The 19033-nt window shown below is 36.7% G+C and overlaps 1 long non-coding RNA gene across 4 annotated transcripts; it reads right to left on the bottom strand.

Annotated features, from left to right (window-relative positions):
* Positions 1-2878: 2878 nt before the first annotated feature.
* On the bottom strand, positions 2879-6836 carry LOC110715056. Of its 4 annotated transcripts, XR_002510203.1 has the most exons (7): positions 6260-6836; positions 5872-6151; positions 4596-4762; positions 4268-4360; positions 3939-4037; positions 3667-3787; positions 2879-3394 (listed from the first exon to the last, which is right to left on the bottom strand). It is a non-coding gene; the product is annotated as an uncharacterized LOC110715056 (long non-coding RNA). The 4 variants fall into 4 exon arrangements; XR_002510200.1 differs by having other exon boundaries at positions 2881-3394; positions 5872-6836; XR_002510202.1 differs by lacking the exon at positions 3667-3787 and having other exon boundaries at positions 2881-3394; positions 5872-6836.
* Positions 6837-19033: the final 12197 nt, after the last annotated feature.

Genomic DNA, 19033 nt, shown 5'->3' with positions numbered 1-19033 from the left:
GCGTGTCTATTTCTTTTTTATATATTTTTACTTTTCTTCCCACTGTTCTTTTAAGTTGATCACGTTTTATTTATCTTTTTTAGGCTTGGGGGTACTCGTCCTGCCTTTTTTTTTATCCCCCATGACACTTGGGCCGACTCGTTTCCCTATTGGCCATTGTTTAGCCATAATAAGGAAGAAATGAGTTACTACAGCCAGCGACTTTCGCCAGAGGATTCTTTCGGCGACTCGTGCATTGGTGAGTATAGTTTTAACAACATATGTCCATATTTCTTTGTTTAGTCGTCACCATTTTTGATATGAAGTTGTGTTTTGTAGGTCGACCTTCGCCCTTGGGGTTAGGTCGTAGGGGTCCTTAAGGCCGTCCGAGCAGGCGCTGTTTGCTGCCGTTTTCGAGCGCTCTATTAGGGACTCTATTCATTTCACCAGACGGATGCGTGGTTTAGGCGTCATCTGGCGGTTCTCGTCTGAGGATCCTTTGGTTCCTACGGATCCACCGATCCGAATGTTGCGTTTGGATCTGCTGTCTACCGAGGATCGAGCTCAGGCCATCCTCAGTTATCCTGCTGAGCAGCTGGTGCTGCCTAGAGCATCTTACCAAGCGTTTGTTTTATCCACGCTAACCCCATTTCAAGCATTCGTTCTGGTTAGTCTTTCTTTCTCTAGATTTTGTTATATTTTTTTCGACGTTCGGATATTAACCCCTTGTTTGTTTTTGCTTTATTATTTTTTTTATAAAAGGTAAAGCTAGGTGGTTGGGTGCCTCCCGCGGCAAAGATCTCGTATACCGACGCTTTTGGATCAGTAATTCATGAGACTCTTCCGGCAGCAGAGGATGAGGACATACCGTTCGTCCCATAGACAGTTGAGTCGGTATGTTTTTCGCAAATGTACATAAATTCTTTATTTATGATACACGTTTTTATAACTTTCCTATTTTTTGGAACAGGTTCCACGGGAGACCGTGAACGACATGGTAAGGACCCTTCGAGCTTTCCGAGCTTCTTATCGAAGAGCCCTCGTGGCTTTGTCATGCTGTGATCATCGGATGGTTGCGGTAATTTTTTTATTTTCTTTCTTTTTTATTTCATCAAAGTTATTACATGAATGTGTATTAATCTTTGATTTGGATTTTGCAGAATGTGCAGTAGCCTTCCGGGAGCCACCGAGTACTTTGATTCCATTGTGTATATATTTTTTGATTTATAGAAAATGTATATTATTATTGTTATTTTTTTTATACATGCGATTTTTGTACATATGACGTATTTTGTATACATCACCATTTGTCTTTTGTCGTATTTTATGTTCCATAAATAAGTGCGCAAAAAAAATTGCAAAAACAATTTCCAAGGGAGGGAAAAGGTTCCCAACTTACCCCCCTTGAAAAAAGAATGAAAAAAAAGGAAAGGAAAAGGTAAAAGTAGAATAACAATAAAAGGAAAAGGAAAAGAAAGAAAAGGAGGAAAAAATAATAAAAAAAAATAATAAAGAAAAATGGAGAAAAATAAAGATAATAAATAAAAATTAAAAAAAATTAAAAAAAAAAGATAAAGAAAGAAAAGAGGAATAAGAAAAAGGGGAAAAAAGAAGTAAATAAAAAAAGGCAAGCGTGTGAGTTAATCATAAAAATCGTAATAATATTTCCATTATTCATTAAATGAAACTCGAAAATAACCAAAAATAAGTTACGATAGACTAGGCGCGCGCAACTCCATGGGTTGCGTGCAGGTGTCCCGCGCATGTGATTTGGTTGCGCACGGCTAGCGCGCGTAACTGCTTAAGTTGCAGTTGCACGCGCCACCTAAGGGTGAACTTTCCTTCGAGCGAATTTTGCCAAAAATCAGACCGTTTTGGTCTATTTAAACACGATTACGTTAGGCTTTTGATAATCTCACATCAATTCGATACCAACAATTAGTATTACTCAAAAGAATTCTTTATCACTCTCTCTTCTTTTAAATTATTACAATGGTGAAAACTTTTGAGCAACGATTGAAACAATGGGTCACCTCCCTTTCTAGTGAGGATAGCTAGCTTTTAAAATATACCATCTAGATGCCCTATTAAGTTTTATGCAACTCAATATTAATTTTCGATTTTCTTCATGCCGCTATTAACTATTGGGACTCTAACCACCATTTTTTCTCTTCAAAGGGGATAAAATAATCCCATTACTTGGCGAGTTCGAGGCTCTACTAGGCTTCCTTGCAAATACTCTCCCTGTGACTTATGCCCCTAAGTTGTCAGATTCCAAACCTGTTTTTCAGCGTTTTTTTGGCTTGAATGACAATGATATGGCCAAAATTGATTCGGAGCATGGTGTGAATTTAATTTAATTTAATTCATCAAACATTTTGTAACTCGAAACAATTTGACTAAACAACGCTTTAAAATTCATGCTTTATGTTTTTGTCTTATTGTCAATTGTTTACTTATGATAGGCAAAGAATATGGAGATTATTCAATGGTGTCCATGGTAGAGCAAATGTAGGGGCTTCATTCACCCGCTCCATTGGCCTTAGCGAAAATTGTGCTTTGCTTGAATCGGCTTAGAAGAGATCCAAACGAGAACGCACTACAACAAAACAAAGCAAAGGTAACAATGGAAAACCATTGCCTAATATTAAAAAAGTGTTGCCTTGTAGCTAAGGCAACACATACGAGGCATAGTTTATGCCCCCGTTGTCTATTCATAAGGCAACATTTTTTAGTTCAAAGGCAACATTTTTAAAAGGCAAGGTATGATGATACCTAAGGCAACAATTTTACAAAGAAAACAAATTAAAAGTGTTGCCACCTTAGGAGACAATTTAAAATTGTAACCTTATGTCATAATATACAACCACCTTTTCACTTGTTGTAATTGTTAGTAATAATAAAAAAAGTGATGCTAAATATCTTAAAAGCAACACCTTAAAAGCGATTATATGTAAATTATAAATTGAATGAATAAAGATGAATCAACATGTGAACTCAACAATAGACAATAATCAATCTAATAGGAAACATGACATCAATATAGAAGAAAATTGATTTTATACAAAAAAAAATTCATGTGTACTCATCAAAATCCAAACAACAAAATCCAATAGAATTTCACTATTGGTTAACCGGTGCCCTTAATGCCCTAAAAAAATAAGAAAATAAAATTTTATGAAACCTAGTTCGCCGCGTCCGCGGGTCAAACTGTCGCGCCTGTCCAGGAACTCGATGGAGAATTAAAACCCTGTCCGCGCCATCTCCTCTCGTTGCCGCACCCGCGGGTCCTTGGAGAGGGCTCTCCCTAAGCGTGGGCTGCACTTTAAGCCTTTGAGACCTAAATTTCGAGGATGACACCAAGATGCCACACTATGGCAAGATATCTTTGGAACTGGTTTTATCCCCGCATCTCCTGCAGAAAAGGAAGAAAAAAGCTAAGACATCATGTGATAGAGTAAATCTAGGGCACCGTCCATTAAAGAAAATGCTAACTCTCATCTATATTTTCCTTGCATTCTAAAAACAAGAGCTCCAATGTAAGTGTCAGGATTTACAAACAACTACAACAACTTTGATTTTGAAGCAACTATTCTGTTCAGAATACCCTAATTGACTTAACCAGCAATCTCAGAAAAGAAAACAGTAAGCTACGGAGAACACAAGACTCCAGCATTCCCAACCTACTTTGAATGAGACTGTATCCCATATAGCCATTATTTTATCTGCGCCAATTGTAATAAGTTGTGGAGCACTGAGCACCACTAGACACTCTTGATAATTCTACAACAACTCCACCATCGTGTGCCTTAACACAAAACAATAACAAGTTCAGTAATTACACATGTATATACGAGATGAAACTTTTTAATTGTAGATGACAAATAGAAGATAAAAAATATCTGGTAATTAAATTGCCATTTACAAACAGGTTAGCTGAAAGAGAACAGAACAACTACCTTTAGGCTAAGGTTGGGTACAAGATCTCGTGAATCATGACCAAGCTCAGCACTCCAAAGTATTAGTAAACCATCACTTCCACCAGAGACCAGCAATGCCTACAATCATGTAAAATAGTGGTGGAATCACGCAACAATATTGGCAAGGTAGATCCCAACAGCACAAAGTCAGCCTAGTAAGACAGTTTATCCATAGCAAATCAAAGGACTCCATTTTCATCATGGGAATGATCACTAAACTTTGGGTAAATTTGTTTAAAAAAAAACAGACAAACAAACATGGTATTGATTTTACACAGTGTGATCAGATAGCATTATAGGCATTTTACCTCAAGAAGCATCCGGTATCAAGCAGTAGCAAATGGGGACAACTTTGCATGCTTACCAAAACCTTTAACACCATGTGCTACAAGTTTAATTTCCTGGACAAATGACAAAATTGACATTTGATAAAATTAAACACCAAGACTTCACAAAGGAGTTTGTGAACAAGCATCAACAATTAATAAAGGAAAAACAGAAGCCCACAAGAGGACAAGAATCACTCAATTGACAAACTGCCATATTTAATTTAACTACCTAAGTTTAGTAACAAGCTGCTACACTCAATGGATTAAGTTACCAACAAATACAGAAAGCAAGAGGTATGAAAGCTACCTGGCCCACTCCTAGATAAAGTGATATCAGGATACTTAGGATGAATTGGATTTTCTGATAATTCAGGTAGCCCATCCTGGCTTGACTTGAAATTAGTATAAGTTTTAGGTGCCTTAGTTGAACTTGAACTCGGGTTGCCTCCCAAAAAGCGCTTCTTTATGAGGTCCCTATCTTGACCATGAGAAATTATCATCAAAGGGGTGGCTTATAATTAAATCCTATTAACAAAATTCAAGACTCGTGAATCCAGAGTATACAGTATCACCAATACTCTACTTACATAGTTACATCAAAGTTATACGGTCTTGATCCAAAGTCTAAGAACTCGGGAAATGCCAATAAACTACACTACCTATGTATGATCCCTCTCTTACAGTCCCAAGTAAAAGCACCGATTCAACTCACAATAAGTGTTTAATATCCGGGTATTATACCATCATAACTCAATTGTACCTATGAAACTGCGAATAGCACATCAAGAGAATTAATAGAATATGTACAAGGAACAACTACTAGGTCTCAGATTCAACAAATCAGTTGTCTCTAATAAACTTAAGAAACTTGTGATACTATATACTCACCACCGAAACAACCCAACAACAACGAAACCACCACCACATCCACGAAACCACCACCGCACCCACGATACCACCACCACACCCAAGAACCCACCACCACTAGCACCGACCACCATCACCATAATCACAAAAAAAAAATCAGAAATCCTATCATCTCACATTCTCACAATTAAATTCAATCAAAATTTCAATTAAAAATAATGCATAATGCCTCACTCTTACGGGAATGTCCCTTAATACTTGAAGTTGATATTCACCAATCACCACTATTTCCCTTTGCAATATTATCCATTGCCACATTCCTCTCACATGATAGCTACAAGCTAATTTGAACAGCCAATTAAATCAATTTCAAAGCACCATTTTCATTAAAGAAAACCAATAATACAAAGTATCTGTACTAGTAACATTACCACCTAATACGTTTCGGATTTGATATCAGACTCTAAAAATTAAGCTAGTTGTCGATAGTTAGTGGAACAAGTATTACGAAGATAACATATTTCCATCTAAACCATACTAAGGTAACCATACTAGTAACACTACAACCATCTAACCTCATCGGCATAATCTCTTAATGCAGCCACAAATCTGTAGTATATTTAATTTCTCTAAAGCATTAGTAACTCTAACTATGTTTTTGTATTGTTCATCTTCCAAAACAATTTAATAATTACAAAGGATACATTGAATTATACCTTATTTAACTTATCAATGTATCAGCTCGCTGCGGCACCCATCCTTAGATAGCCTCCCCTACAACGGCGGCAAGCCAAGTAGGCCACCCAGCAGCAACCTGCTCTCCTTCTACAGACAATGATTTCGGAATCAGCCCACCCAACCAGACTTAGAAATTGTCTCCTCTTTCTTTTTCTGACGGTCTTTTGCAACTTTTTCTCTGATTTGTTGAAGCGCTGAGAAATTCCCTTTGATTTCATTGAAAATCAAGCCCAAATTTTACAAATTAGGAAATATTTTCTGAAATTAACCACATAATTTGTCAAGCCCTAGAATACCAATTAAGCTAGAGGAGAGAAAAAAACGAGAATTGCAGAAGTAAAAGCTCCAAAAAAAACCCTAGAATACCAAGCTAGAGGAGATAGAACAAGAAATGCAAGAGTATTTGTCGCCAGCTGTGGTGGTGTATATCTTGCGGCAGTGCGTCTACACCTCCATCTTTGAGGAGAGAGAGAGTGAGGAAGAAGAACAAATCAGGTAACTGAATAGCTATTGTGAAGATCGTAGTAGCAGAAATTCTTCCGCCCTTTTTCTTTCTTTTTAATTTTTCCACCCTATTATTTTTTTTTCATTTTCCCTCCCTTTTAGAGCTTGTATCCAGATTGTTATATGGATCAGGTCATCGGGACTTGTCAATTCAAAATATCGGATTAGATTTAGGTTGAATTTTGGGTCATTTGATTCAAATGGTTTTGATTATTTGGGTTAGTAAAAAATATAATAAGGAGGTCAAATTGGGTCAATTTTGGATCGTTTAGGTTGGGCCGAGTCGGGTCCAGATTCGTTCTAAAAAATTCGAGTTTGAAATCGAGTCGGGTAGGGAATCGGGTAATTATTTAGTTATAATTTTAACAATCCATTTTCATTTTTTTTCAGCTATGATTTTTTAATTTATTTTTGTAATTGTCATTACTTTAATATTTAATAAGATAAAATCCTAAAAATCATAACATAAATTTTTTATTTAATTTAACATCATGAATTATTTAATAATTAGATAACCCGAAAGTAATTAACTTAATTAACACATTAGGTGATTGTTGTCTTTAATGCTCTATAGCAACACTTTTATAGTTGTTGCATAGGAATCTAGTATTGTTATTTTGGTTCAAAGTAACATTTTAAAATCGTTGCCTTAGTTTATCAAGGGTAACAATTTTATTAGTGTTGCAATTTTAGGTGTTGTCTATTCTCATTATTTTTGTAGTGACGGTTTCACCGGAAGTCCACTCCTTTTACACGTACGTTTTTTTTAACCCGTACTCATCAGCACTGGACATTCCAGCGCAATCTTCACAGGACATTCCAGCGCAATCTTCACAGTGGCGCGCGAATGGCGCGCGCGACTATTTCTTTTGCGCGTGCCACCTGCTGTTGTAATGTTCGCAATCTAACTTTCGTTTTTTTTAGATTTGGCTCATGGAGTGCTTGCGAATTTTTGATCATCCACAAAACCTTGAGGCTAATGGAGTGAAATCGTTCCCTAGTCATCGTATTCTTTACAAGCACAAGAATGAAGAAGAATGGACGGTCATTTTAACATACGCTTTGTGATTCCTTGGTGGAACATAAGTAGTATGGCTGGGAATAGTTCTAATTGTCCCTACATTTGCCTTTTAGGCCTTTATAGTACCATTTACATATTTCCTTGCAGAGTTATGAGACAATATGGGATGAAACAACTTATCCCTCTACAAGATTGTGATGCTCCCAAGGATGTGAAATTTAGGGCCGAAAGAATTCCCCATTGGATTGAGTATTGAACTAGCCTTCCTAAGTGGGTAGTGCAAATCCCACGGCAAGCATAGTTTTATCTTCCTTTTACAAGGCTTAAATGAATGCGGCTGACAAGGGAGAATTGAATAAAAAGGCTCCTTCAACTCCAAATAGAAGGGGAAAAAGGTAGAAAAAGCTCCTATTCCCAAATTGAAGAATAATATGTGGGTCAAGAAGAAGAAAGAAGGCGAAAGTTCTAAAGTTGCAAAGAATACTACAATGGATACTACTCCTTTGACTATTACGATTGAGGATATGGTTAAACCTTAGGGTGATGCACAATATTATTAGTAGTACTTTTTTTTGGAATAAAGTGTTATCAGTACTAGAAGGTTTTTTTTTTATTATTATTATTATTACCATCTAAGTTTCATAATGTACTTTTGAACGAATTTATGTTTTGGAATAAAAGTGCTCTTTAATTTGTTGTTTTATTTGACCGAATCAAAGATTGCCTACGTATTCGTATCACAAAATCAGGTCTCGCGTAGTTCTTTGTTTGTTATTTTTTTTTTCTTAATCCTACTTGTAGGAATTAAATGAAAAATAAAGCACACTTTGTTCAATAATTAAAATCAAAGTTTAATTTTTGTTTTCCGAATATCTATAACAATTGAATACTCCTTTGTTTTATCACTAGTAAAAATCGTAATTAATTTTCTTCAAGCGTAAAACTTAAAGTTCACAATTCATCATCAGGTGGCGCGCGCAACATTGGGAGTTGCGCGTGCATACGGCACGCAACTAATTTAGTTGCGCGCGGTAGCCTGGCGCAACCCAGTGAGTTGCACGCGGCACCTTGCTGCGAGAGTTTCGTTCCTTCTTTGTTTTTGTGTTTTTTTTACCAAGGTTTAGAATGATTTTTTTTTATACTTTATTTACTCCCCCAGGTGTGAGGAATTTTTTCGTGGAGTTCGTAAAAAGTCCGAACACTTGAATGGCTCATTTTGATTAACCTTTCTTCTTTTTTAGTCTACCCCCCAAGTGTTGCAAATTTTATCATGTGGTTCGGTAAAACTTGAAACACTTAAGTGAGAATATTTTATTATTATTTTTTTTATCTACCCCCCCCCCCCTAAGTGTTATGAATTTTACCGTGGAATTCGGTAAAATTTATAGCACTTAGAATCTTTGGTTTGAATGCTATGAAATTGATTTAGAATATTTGAATGAACGAGTTTATCTGGAATTCATATGTAGTATTTTTTAAGATGATCCATGTTTATTAGTTGACGGATTTCATCGCCACCAATATCCATTAATCTAACTGCCCCTCCTGATAGAATTTCAATTACGCGGTATGGTCCTATCCAATTGGGTTTGAATTTCCCTCGTGGATCAGTTGGAGGACCTCTAACCTCTTTTAGTACAAAGTCACCTACTTTAATATTACGGGGTCTTACCCGTTTGCGAAAATGTCGCACAATGTGTTGTTGGTAGACTTGTACATGATGCAAAGCTTTTAATCGTCGTTCGTCGAGGAATAAAAGCTCTTCATACCTAGCTCGAACCCATTCAGCTTCCGGTAGCTTACTTTCGAGTACGACGCGTAGGGATGGTATTTCCAGTTCAATTGGTTCAACAACGTCCATGCCGAAAACTAAGGAATATAGAGTTACTTCTATTGAAGTTCGTATGGACGTTCTATAACCCCAAAGAGCAAAGTGTAGTTTATTCAACCAGTCTTTATAATGTTCTGCCAATTTTTTAATGATGATAGTTATGTTTTTATTCGCCGATTCTACTGCTCCATTCATTTGAGGTCGATATGGGGAAGAATGGTGATGTTTTACTTTGTAACGAGCCAAGAGGGATTCAACTTCTGCTTTAAATTGAGATCCCTGGTCACTAATTAGTTTGTGTGGACTCCATATCTACAAAATATGTTTGCTCGAGAAACTTTGCGAACATTTTAAGAAGTGATATTAATGTAAGAGGCGGCCTCGATCCACTTAGTAAAGTAGTAAATGGCTACTAATACGTACTCGTTTCCTCCCGTTCCTATTGGAGAAATTTTACCAATAATGTCAATTCCCTAAGTTGAGAAGGACCAAGGGGAAGTGAGATTGTATAGTTCGGATGTTGGAAGGTGTTGTAAGTTACCAAACATTTGGCACTCTGGACATTTTTTGACATATTGGATGAAATCATGTTCCATTGTGGACCAAAAGTACCCTAAATGTGAGATTATTTTAGCGAGCATTTTTCCATTCATGTGAGGCCCACAAACACCTTTGTGAGTATCTTCCATAAGGCGTGTAGTCTCGTGTTGGTCTATACATAATATAATAATCTTTGACCATTTGGCCCTTTTTTACACAATCGACCATTAACCATCCCATAATGGGCTGTGAGCGTTCTCAAGGCGCCCTTGTCTTTAGATGAAGTATTTGTAGGATAAGTGCCATGAGTAATATATTGGAGGATATGATCATACCAGGGGCTTTCCCCTTCAATTTCATTTGATTCACTCTATTGGGTTGCAATAAGCTAGTTCATCTCTTCTTTTAACACATAATGGCATCATATTTAATTGATCAGGAATGTTCATCATTTAGGCTAATTTTGCTAGCGCGTCGACAAATTGATTTTCGTCCCTTGGGAGATATTTAAAATCAATATAATTAAATTGCTCGATGAGTTGCTCTAGGTATGCTTGGTATAATATCATTGTGGAGTTTTTTATTTTCCATTTTTGAGTATATGATTTACTATTAAACTGGAATCTCCATATACCTCTAATTTTTGCACACCTATGCTAGCTGCTACTTCTAATCCAACAATGCACGCTTCACATTTTACGACATTATTAGTAGCCTTAAAGTCTAGTTTGGTAAAGATTGGTAGACATTATTAGTAGCCTCTAGACTTATGAGTAACACTCCTACGCCACACCCTTTTTGATTGGATATGCCATCAAAGTACATTACCCATTTGTCATCTTGTGTCATGAGAATTTCATCATCCGGAAGATGAGTGGTTTCTTTACGACTTGTTTAATTGGGATGTTGGGCTAGAAAATTAGATATTACTTTTCCTTTTATTGATTTTTTAGGAATATATTTGAGGTCGAATTCGGCCAACATCACTAACCACTTGGATATTCTTCCTTGTATGGGTGGTTGTTCAAACAAAAATTTTCACTACTACATTTTTTACCAAATGCAACGGCATAATAAAGGCTAATACAACGATATTTTCATTGCCGTTGCAATAGAAAAGGCTATTGCCACGGATTTAACACTAATGTTCTTAGAGGTAGAGCTATTGCCACGGCTCTAAAGAACCGTTGCGTTAGCCTAACTATTTCAACAAAAAAGGGAGCTATTGCCACGGCAGTGTATTGTATGATGAAAAATTTGGAAACGCGCGGAGTACTTCCCTCTATTTTTTTGCCCAAATTTTTTGAACATATTCCCCAATTTTCTCTCTGTACTTCCCCAATTCTCATATTTTTCCCAATTCTTCATAATTACTTCCAAATTCTAAGAGGAAAATTACTCAAAAATTCTGAGGGCCTTGTTTCTGAGGGTGAAACACCACGCACGGTGGTGTTAGGGTTAGGGTTCCACCACGGAACCACTCCAAAACCACCTCTGTTGACGAATTGGGCGCAAATGAGGAGGTTCATTGTTATAATTTAGGCAAATGATAAGAACCACAGCCCCATAGAATAACAGTGAGTAGTGAGCAGTGAGTAATTCAAAAACCAAAAGAAAGAATGGATGCTTTAGGAGGTTCATGGTGGAGCACCCACCCTTTTAACCCATTCCGTCACAAAGGAAGAAAGCCAACAAGACATAGAAACAACGCCTCCTCTTCGGAGTCTTCTTCTCAGCCCAACGCCGCCCACAATTTCCCTCTTAAACAAGCACTTACTGCTGGATCTCTCGCCTTCGCCGGCGACACCATTGCTCAGCTCCGACACCGCTGGACTTCTGTCACCCAACAATCTGATACCACTGATCACTAAGATAAGGTCTTTTTCCCTCTCTATCTCCTTTTTCACTGTTAATGTTTTCGCTCGCCATAGCCCAACTTCCTCGAGTACTCGGAGCTACTGTCTACGGTTGATGGAGTTGTTGCTGCTGTCGGAGATTTAAACCAAAGAAAAGAGGAGAGAGAAATTTGCAAATTCGGTAACAATGGATCCTAAATTCACTGAGATTTCTCAGAGCTTCGAACGTTTCAAAGCTGCTTCTTTTCGCAATGATTTCGACACCTCCACTCATCTCTTTTCTCAACTTATGGTTTATTTCCTTTCCAATTCAAACCCTAGATCCTTAATTTTCTTCATTGTTTGTGAATTCATACAATTACTATGTTTAATTTAATTGACGAGATTTTGTGGAAATTTTGTTCAATTTGCTACTTGTTTGCTCCATTTTGTCGGTTTTTAGGGTTTTATTATGTTTTTATGCGGCATTAATGGTAGATTTTGGGATGATTTTGCTGTAAGTGATGGTTTATAGATTGAAAGCAGTTGCAATGTTGAATTCGAGTGCTGATTATCTTGATCTGTGATGATAGGAAGCTTCCATTTTGTAATTTCTTGAATTGTGATTACTTTCTTATTGATTTGTGGTGTATTTGCAAGAAAATAATTAGTAATTAGTATTATTTTTTTGTGCCATTTATGGGATTTTGTTGAATTTATGAGCCTTTTATTTCATAATGTTGTTTTTTCAGCGAAGACAATTGGGCGAAAACGAGGAATTAGGGTTTGGTTTTGGGTCTGGGTCATCACTTCCTTATAAAATCACTTGCAATGATGATGATGTGAACTTGGAGTGCCCCCTTTGAGCTCGTTAAACGGGCTTAATTTTGCCGTTGGTAACTATTTCTATGAAACCCTAACTTAGTTCATTTTATGCAATTTTTTTTTTTAGAATCCTGTTTAGGTGGTGGAAGAATTAATCATCCTTATATACCAGTAACCTGGGTTACTGGCGAGATGGATAATTGTTGGTGTTATCGTTGTTGCTGTTGTTATTTTGTTGTTGTTGTATTATGAAATTGTTGTTCGAATTGTGAAATTATGAAATTGTTGTTCTTTTATTGTTATTGGTTCATGTATTATGAAATTCCTGTTGTATTCCAATTTGCTCTCCGTAAAAAATTATAGTATTAAGAGAATGAGAAAGTTTTGTCGTTCCAAGTTGTTGTACTTCTAATTTGCTCTCCTTAATTGTTGTTGTTCCTATTTGCTCTTCCTAATTGCTCTCCCTAATTGTTGTTGTTCCAATAAGAGTATGAGAAGTTCCTATTGGAGGATTTCTCCAATTTTTTGTTGTTCTTTTGTTGTTGTTGTTCATGTGTTATTGTTGTTGCTGTTGTATTATGATATGGCTATTAGTAATAAGAAAGAGTTGGTATCTATTATTTAGAATTAATCTTGGTTGTTGTTGTTGAAACAACATGTGTGTTATGCTGTTTAGGCTATAGTGTGGTTGGTAGTTGTTGTTGTTGATCCAGCATGTTGTGGTTGTTGATACGTGTGGTTAGTTGTTAATGTTTGTTTTTTTTGGGGCAGTAGATGGTCGGTTAGGGTCGTTTTATGGTGATTGTTAAGCTATTGTAGCTGTGATGTTTTGTATGTTGTTCAATTATTGACGCTACCTCTATAGTGGATGTTGCCCTACTGTTAGTTATTGTTGTCTTTCCCCCTCCCCTGCCTGCTGCCCTGATGTCTTCCCCCTTAGCTTGTTGTTTTTGGTTGGCTGCTGCTGGTTTTTGGTTGGATGCTATCAAATAATGTTTGTGATGTAATGAACATATGATGTAGTGATATTCATTCTAAGCCCTGTTCTCTTAAACTAAGTAAAATCCGATTTAAATTAGTTATAAACTTGTAATATCCAATACTTATCTGTAAACTGTGCTCAACTCATCAATTCAGAAAACATCATTTTTAACCAATAAGCATCAGATTCGATTAGTGAAAACCAGTTTTAATCTGTGCAAATCAGTTTTGATAAGTTCAATCAGTAGATATGTTTTAGTTTAGTCTTATAATAATAAAAAGGCAATAAAACATAGAGCCTTAATGGATTAAATGTACGTATTTTAAAGGAAGGACTTACGAATCCAAAGTATTCTGCCTTTTAAATAGGTTGAAGCATTAGATATTTTGAGGAAAACTTTGTAAGGAAAAGCTTCAGATAGGGGGTTTCATCGAAAACAGCAGCGACGCCCCAATTTGTGCTACTATTTAATAAAAGGTTGCCTAAATGCTTTAATTTGTTGTAGGAAACGAGTTTTGATTCATGAAAACCCTTCTGTTTTAAGAGTCTCTGAACTCTTGAAACCCTACATAATCCCCTTTGCTTATTAGCTTATCTAAGTCTATATTTTGTTGCGGGTACTATGGTAGTGTTACAAGGCTCTCTTGCTGCCTTGAGTCTGTTTCTGTTGGGAGCTGCTGCCACCTGCTTTGTGTTGCTTTTGGGGTGGCTCTTGCTGTTGGGTTGCTACTGCTCTAACTTCTGCCTCTGCCTGTTCTTCTTGTTGTTGCTACTGCTCTAGCTGCTGCCTATGCCTGCTCTTCTTGCTGCTGGTGCTCTTCTGTCAGTTAGTGTTGTCAGCTTTGTTGGGTTTTTTTGATATTTTATTTTGTTGTTTTGTATTGGCATGTTGGTGTATCTTTGGTTGTTTTGGTTTTGCTTGTTTTTGTTGGTGTTTGGAGTGGTTGTTTTTGTACCGTCCCTCAAGACGGGGGTGCCCCTCCTAGGGGGTAGCTCCCTTCCTTTGAGGTCGGGGAGCCTTTGTCTGGTTCGAGCTCTAAAAGAACCCTTCCTAGAAGGTGGCTTTTGGAGTTTGGATCTTAGGCTGGTGGGTGTGCAAATAATACAGTTGTTCGATTGTTTTTAATTAAATATGAATAATATCTCACTCTTGTCTAAGTCATTTGAGAGAGGGAGTGAGAGATTAAGAGAGAATAAAAACCTTCAAGTATATGATTATGTCTAGCCTCCTTAAAGACAAATTATTGGTATTCTAACGATGCTTATTATAAGTATATAAACTATGGTTATTGAACAGCATGCAGGTACACGAATAAACTTTCGGAACTTCGAGTTTATTTTTTACTTCTTTTTTTCTGCTTGAATTATATATGAGAAAAGAGGAATGATAGATGTTTATCTTCTTTTTTTATTTTGAATTCTTGAAATTGGATTGTGTTTTTGTAAGGTTTTTGGGTTTTATTTGATATATGCAGGTTGTAGGGAATTGACTACACTGATTTTTTACTTTGTTTTTTTTTTTTTTTACTGGTATAGCTTGCAATTAATATTCATGAGCTAATTAGTTTTCAACGATAAGAACGAACTGACCTATATTTAGGATGATGTAAGTGTAAACAATTGCTTGAGCACAACAACGATTGCTATTACAGGAGTTGGACTCGACTAAGGAAACTTTGAACACTGAGTTGCAAAGAGCTCCAGCAGCATTCAACATCATCAAGTACTAGTAAAATAGGTGGATACTGAAGTTGAAGAAGGTGCTTCCCGAATTGCTTTACTTGAGAAATTGGAGAAGTGGGAGAAAGAAATGATATTGCGGCCCAAACAATTGCTGAAAATATGGTTTGGGGGACAAAATGATTTAGTTTTAATATTTTAATTGTTTTTTTCTTAGTTTAACTAGTGATAATTTAATTTTGTAATTTTTTGTTATAGATAACAATGTACAAACTTTTAATTTATATTAATAAATTCTGATTTTCTTAAAAAAAATTGATTATAATTGTATTGTTTATTATTATTATTATTATTATTGTTGTTGTTGTTGTTGTTGTTGTTGTTGTTGTTGTTGTTGTTGTTGTTGTTGTTGTTGTTGATGTCGTTGATGTCGTTGTTGTTGTTGTTGTTGTTGTTGTTGTTAATTAGGGAACCGTGGAAATAGGTATAGGAAACTGTGGCATTAGGTATAGGAAACCGTCGCATTAGGTATTATAGCTAATGCCACGACAATAATGTTGCCGTTGCATCAGGTGTTGATCTAATGCAACGGATCATTGATGCCGTGGAATTAGGTTTCATATGCCGTTGCATTAGACCTACTGCAACGCCATCAGATGCCACGGTACATGGTCGTTGCATTAGGCCTAATGCCACGGATTATGACGCCTAATGCAACAGATTTGAGGGTTGCAATAGGTCAAAAATGTAGTAGTGTATTTATTGGATTGTGTTGAGAAATCACATGAGTGGTGTGGGGAAGCATATAATGTCGTAGTTTTTTATTTGCCCAAACTAATGCTAAACATGTTTTTTCTAAAGTGTTATATCTTGTTTCATATTCTATAAACTTTTTACTTATATAGTATAATGCACATTCTATTTTATCTACCTCTTGTACGAGCATGGCTCCTGTGGCCGTGTCCGTGAGAGGGATATAAATTCTAAGAGGTAGTTTGGGTACTGGTGGTGCTAAAGCTGAAGGACTTTTGAGATAGCTTTTTACTTTCTCAAAAGCCTCTTGGCATTGGTCGTCCCATTCATGTTTTTCTTCTTTTTTCAATTTTTTGAATGTTGGCTCACAAGTCAATGTCACCTTACTAATGAATCGACTAATGTATTGTAATTTTCCAAAACCCTAATTTGTTTTTTTGTTTATGGGGGAGGCATGTCAATGATTGCCTTTATTTTCGAGGGATCGATCTCAAGACCACCTGTGCTTACTATGTATCCGAGTAACTTGCCGGAAGTTACTCCGAAAGCTTATTTTAATGGGTTCAATCTCATCTTGTACTCTTTTATTCAAGTGAAGAATTTGCGTAAAGGTTTTGCATGACCCATTCTATCTTTGGATTTTATGATCATATCATCCACATATACCTCTATTTCTTTGTGCACTATATCATGCAAGAGAGCCGTAGTCCGTTCTTTGGTACGTAGCTCCTGCATTTTTATGACCAAATGGCATAACTGTGTAGCAATAAGTACCCCAAGGAGTAATAAAGCATGTCTTTTCTTCATCTTCTTTTGCCATTAGAATTTGGTTGTAACCTACGTATCCATCCATGAAGGATAACATCGCGTGTTCAGCCGTATTATCCACCAATATATCAATATGTGGTACAGGGAAATCGTCTTTGGGACTAGCTTTGTTGAGGTCCATCGACACACATGCCAACTCGTCCATCCTTTTTAGGGACTGGGACGATGTTTGCTACCCATTCTGGGTAATTACATACACGAATGAAACCCGCATCCAATTGTTTATGTACTTCTTCTTTTATTTTTAAAGCAACGTCAGGTTTCATTTGTTGAAGTTTTTGTTTTACTGGTGTTTAGACATAGGGTTCAAGGGAATGGTATGTTCCGCAATTTCCCTATCTATTCCAGGCATGTCCTTGTATGACCAAGCAAACACATCTTCAAATTCTTTAAGCATCGATATGAGAGTCGATCGCTCTTCCGGGTTTAAGGTTAAGCCAATTTTGACTTCTTTCTTGTTTTCGTTTGTTCCTATATTGACCGTCTCAGTTTCTTTGATCAAAGGATTATTTTGTTCTCATTCATTCATTAATTCAATCAATTTATTAATATCATCATCTTCGCTAGATTGATTATCATAGCATTCAAAAGATTCAAGAGTAGGCATATACTCGAAAATAGCTCATATTATTGAAATCAAAAGAAAGTACATCAAGAGAGGAATCCTTTTTGGGATCCTCGTCCTTAGAACTAGAAAGTAAAGACTCAGTAATGGCCACAAGGCCTAAATTCTCAGCTTCCTTAAAATCTAAACAAGACTTGTTGTCGGATTCTTCAAACATTTGTCCATCGCCTGTGGTTATTTCCAGTTTGTCACCCTTGTGGTTAGTCCATTTGAAGGTCTTCCTCCTTCCATGCTTGAAGGTATTATTGAAAGGGGTGATCAATGAAGTAGGGTTGAAAGCTTCGTCTTGGATGGCATTTTGATTGGTTATGATAGCAACATGGTTTTGCTCTAGTCCAAATAGCAAGTTAAAGGCTTGCCTATCATAGCACCCTGGAGTTGGGTTTTGATTAAGTGACACTTAAGTTATCATTCAAGAAGTAGCAATCGTGAAAAATCTCAAATCCAGGCTTCTTGATTCCTTCAAGAACTAGTGGTTCTGGAAAGTCATAGCATGGGTAATCCTCCCCCTCTCTAATGAATTGTCCATTAAGGGTTTGATTGTAAGATGGGAGTAAGTCCTTTTCTTGTTGTTGTTCCTACGTGCCCTTATTTTGGTATCGTGAGCTTCAAGTTCTTCTTTGGTTGGCTTATATCCCAATCCAAAGGAGAAGCTTTTATTTGGGATAGGAAGTAAGATAGATTTCTTCATTCCTATTCTCAAAGGCATCCCAGGAAAGTAACTAATCTTGAACAAGATGTTGTTTACTATTGGGGTGGAATATAGATCAAATTTGAAAGGTAATTCAAGATTTTCATCCCTTTCTAGTGTGCAGATAGCCTCCACAGTGAATCCCTACATATCTTCTTCATCATTGTCATGATTTATCTCTAAAAGAGATTGATCGTTTATTGCGACTTTGAGAGGAGAAGCATGTATAGTCATAGGAAGACCTTGATAGTTCAACCTAATCATTTGATGGAGCGAAGATGGTATTGCTCCAAGTTCATGTATCTAAGGACGTCCAAGAAGAAGGTTGAATGTAGGTTTTATGTCCATGACATGGAATTCAACCATCTTTTGTATTGGGCCTATGATAATTGGTAGCTTAACAATTTCACACACCGATCTCCTTGAATTATCGTAGGCCCTAATGCTTTGTGTTGTTGCATGAAAATCTTTTTCTGGGTCTAGGCCTAGATATTTTGCGATTCGTAATGGGCACACATTAACGGCGGACCCATTGTCAACTAAAGTAATAGGGATGTTGTATCTCTTGAACCCCACAGTTAAATATAATGCATTATTGTGAGTGGTGTCTTTTGATGGCAAATCATCACTAGTAAAGATGATTGATTTGTTAGATTTTTCGCTAGTAAGAAAGCTAATGAGATTCTCAGGAGTTGTGTTCATACTTACAGATAAAGCAGTTAAAGCATTCATTAGAAAATTCCTATGTTCCTTACAGGTACTTAGGAGTTCCTAAATGCTTACATTCGCCTTAGATTGATGAAGTTGTTTGACCAATGGATCCTCTACCTCAAGAAGAGGTGGTATTGGATTTTGAGTTTGACCTTGGTTGGTCGAAGGTCCATTTGGTTGTGTTTGATAGACTTGCCCAGAACGAGTTAGGTGATCTATCTCGTTTGGATTAGTCTTGGTACTCGTGAATCAATTTTCTTCTAGAGGTGTTGAATGTGCCTCCAGTTATAAATGTTCCATGAGTTGTACTTGAT

Source organism: Chenopodium quinoa, unplaced genomic scaffold (genome assembly GCF_001683475.1).
Source record: "Chenopodium quinoa cultivar QQ74 unplaced genomic scaffold, ASM168347v1, whole genome shotgun sequence".
NCBI lineage: Eukaryota > Viridiplantae > Streptophyta > Magnoliopsida > Caryophyllales > Amaranthaceae > Chenopodium > Chenopodium quinoa.
Note: the sequence above shows the minus strand (reverse complement) of the source record. Positions and strands in the feature narration are given on the sequence as shown.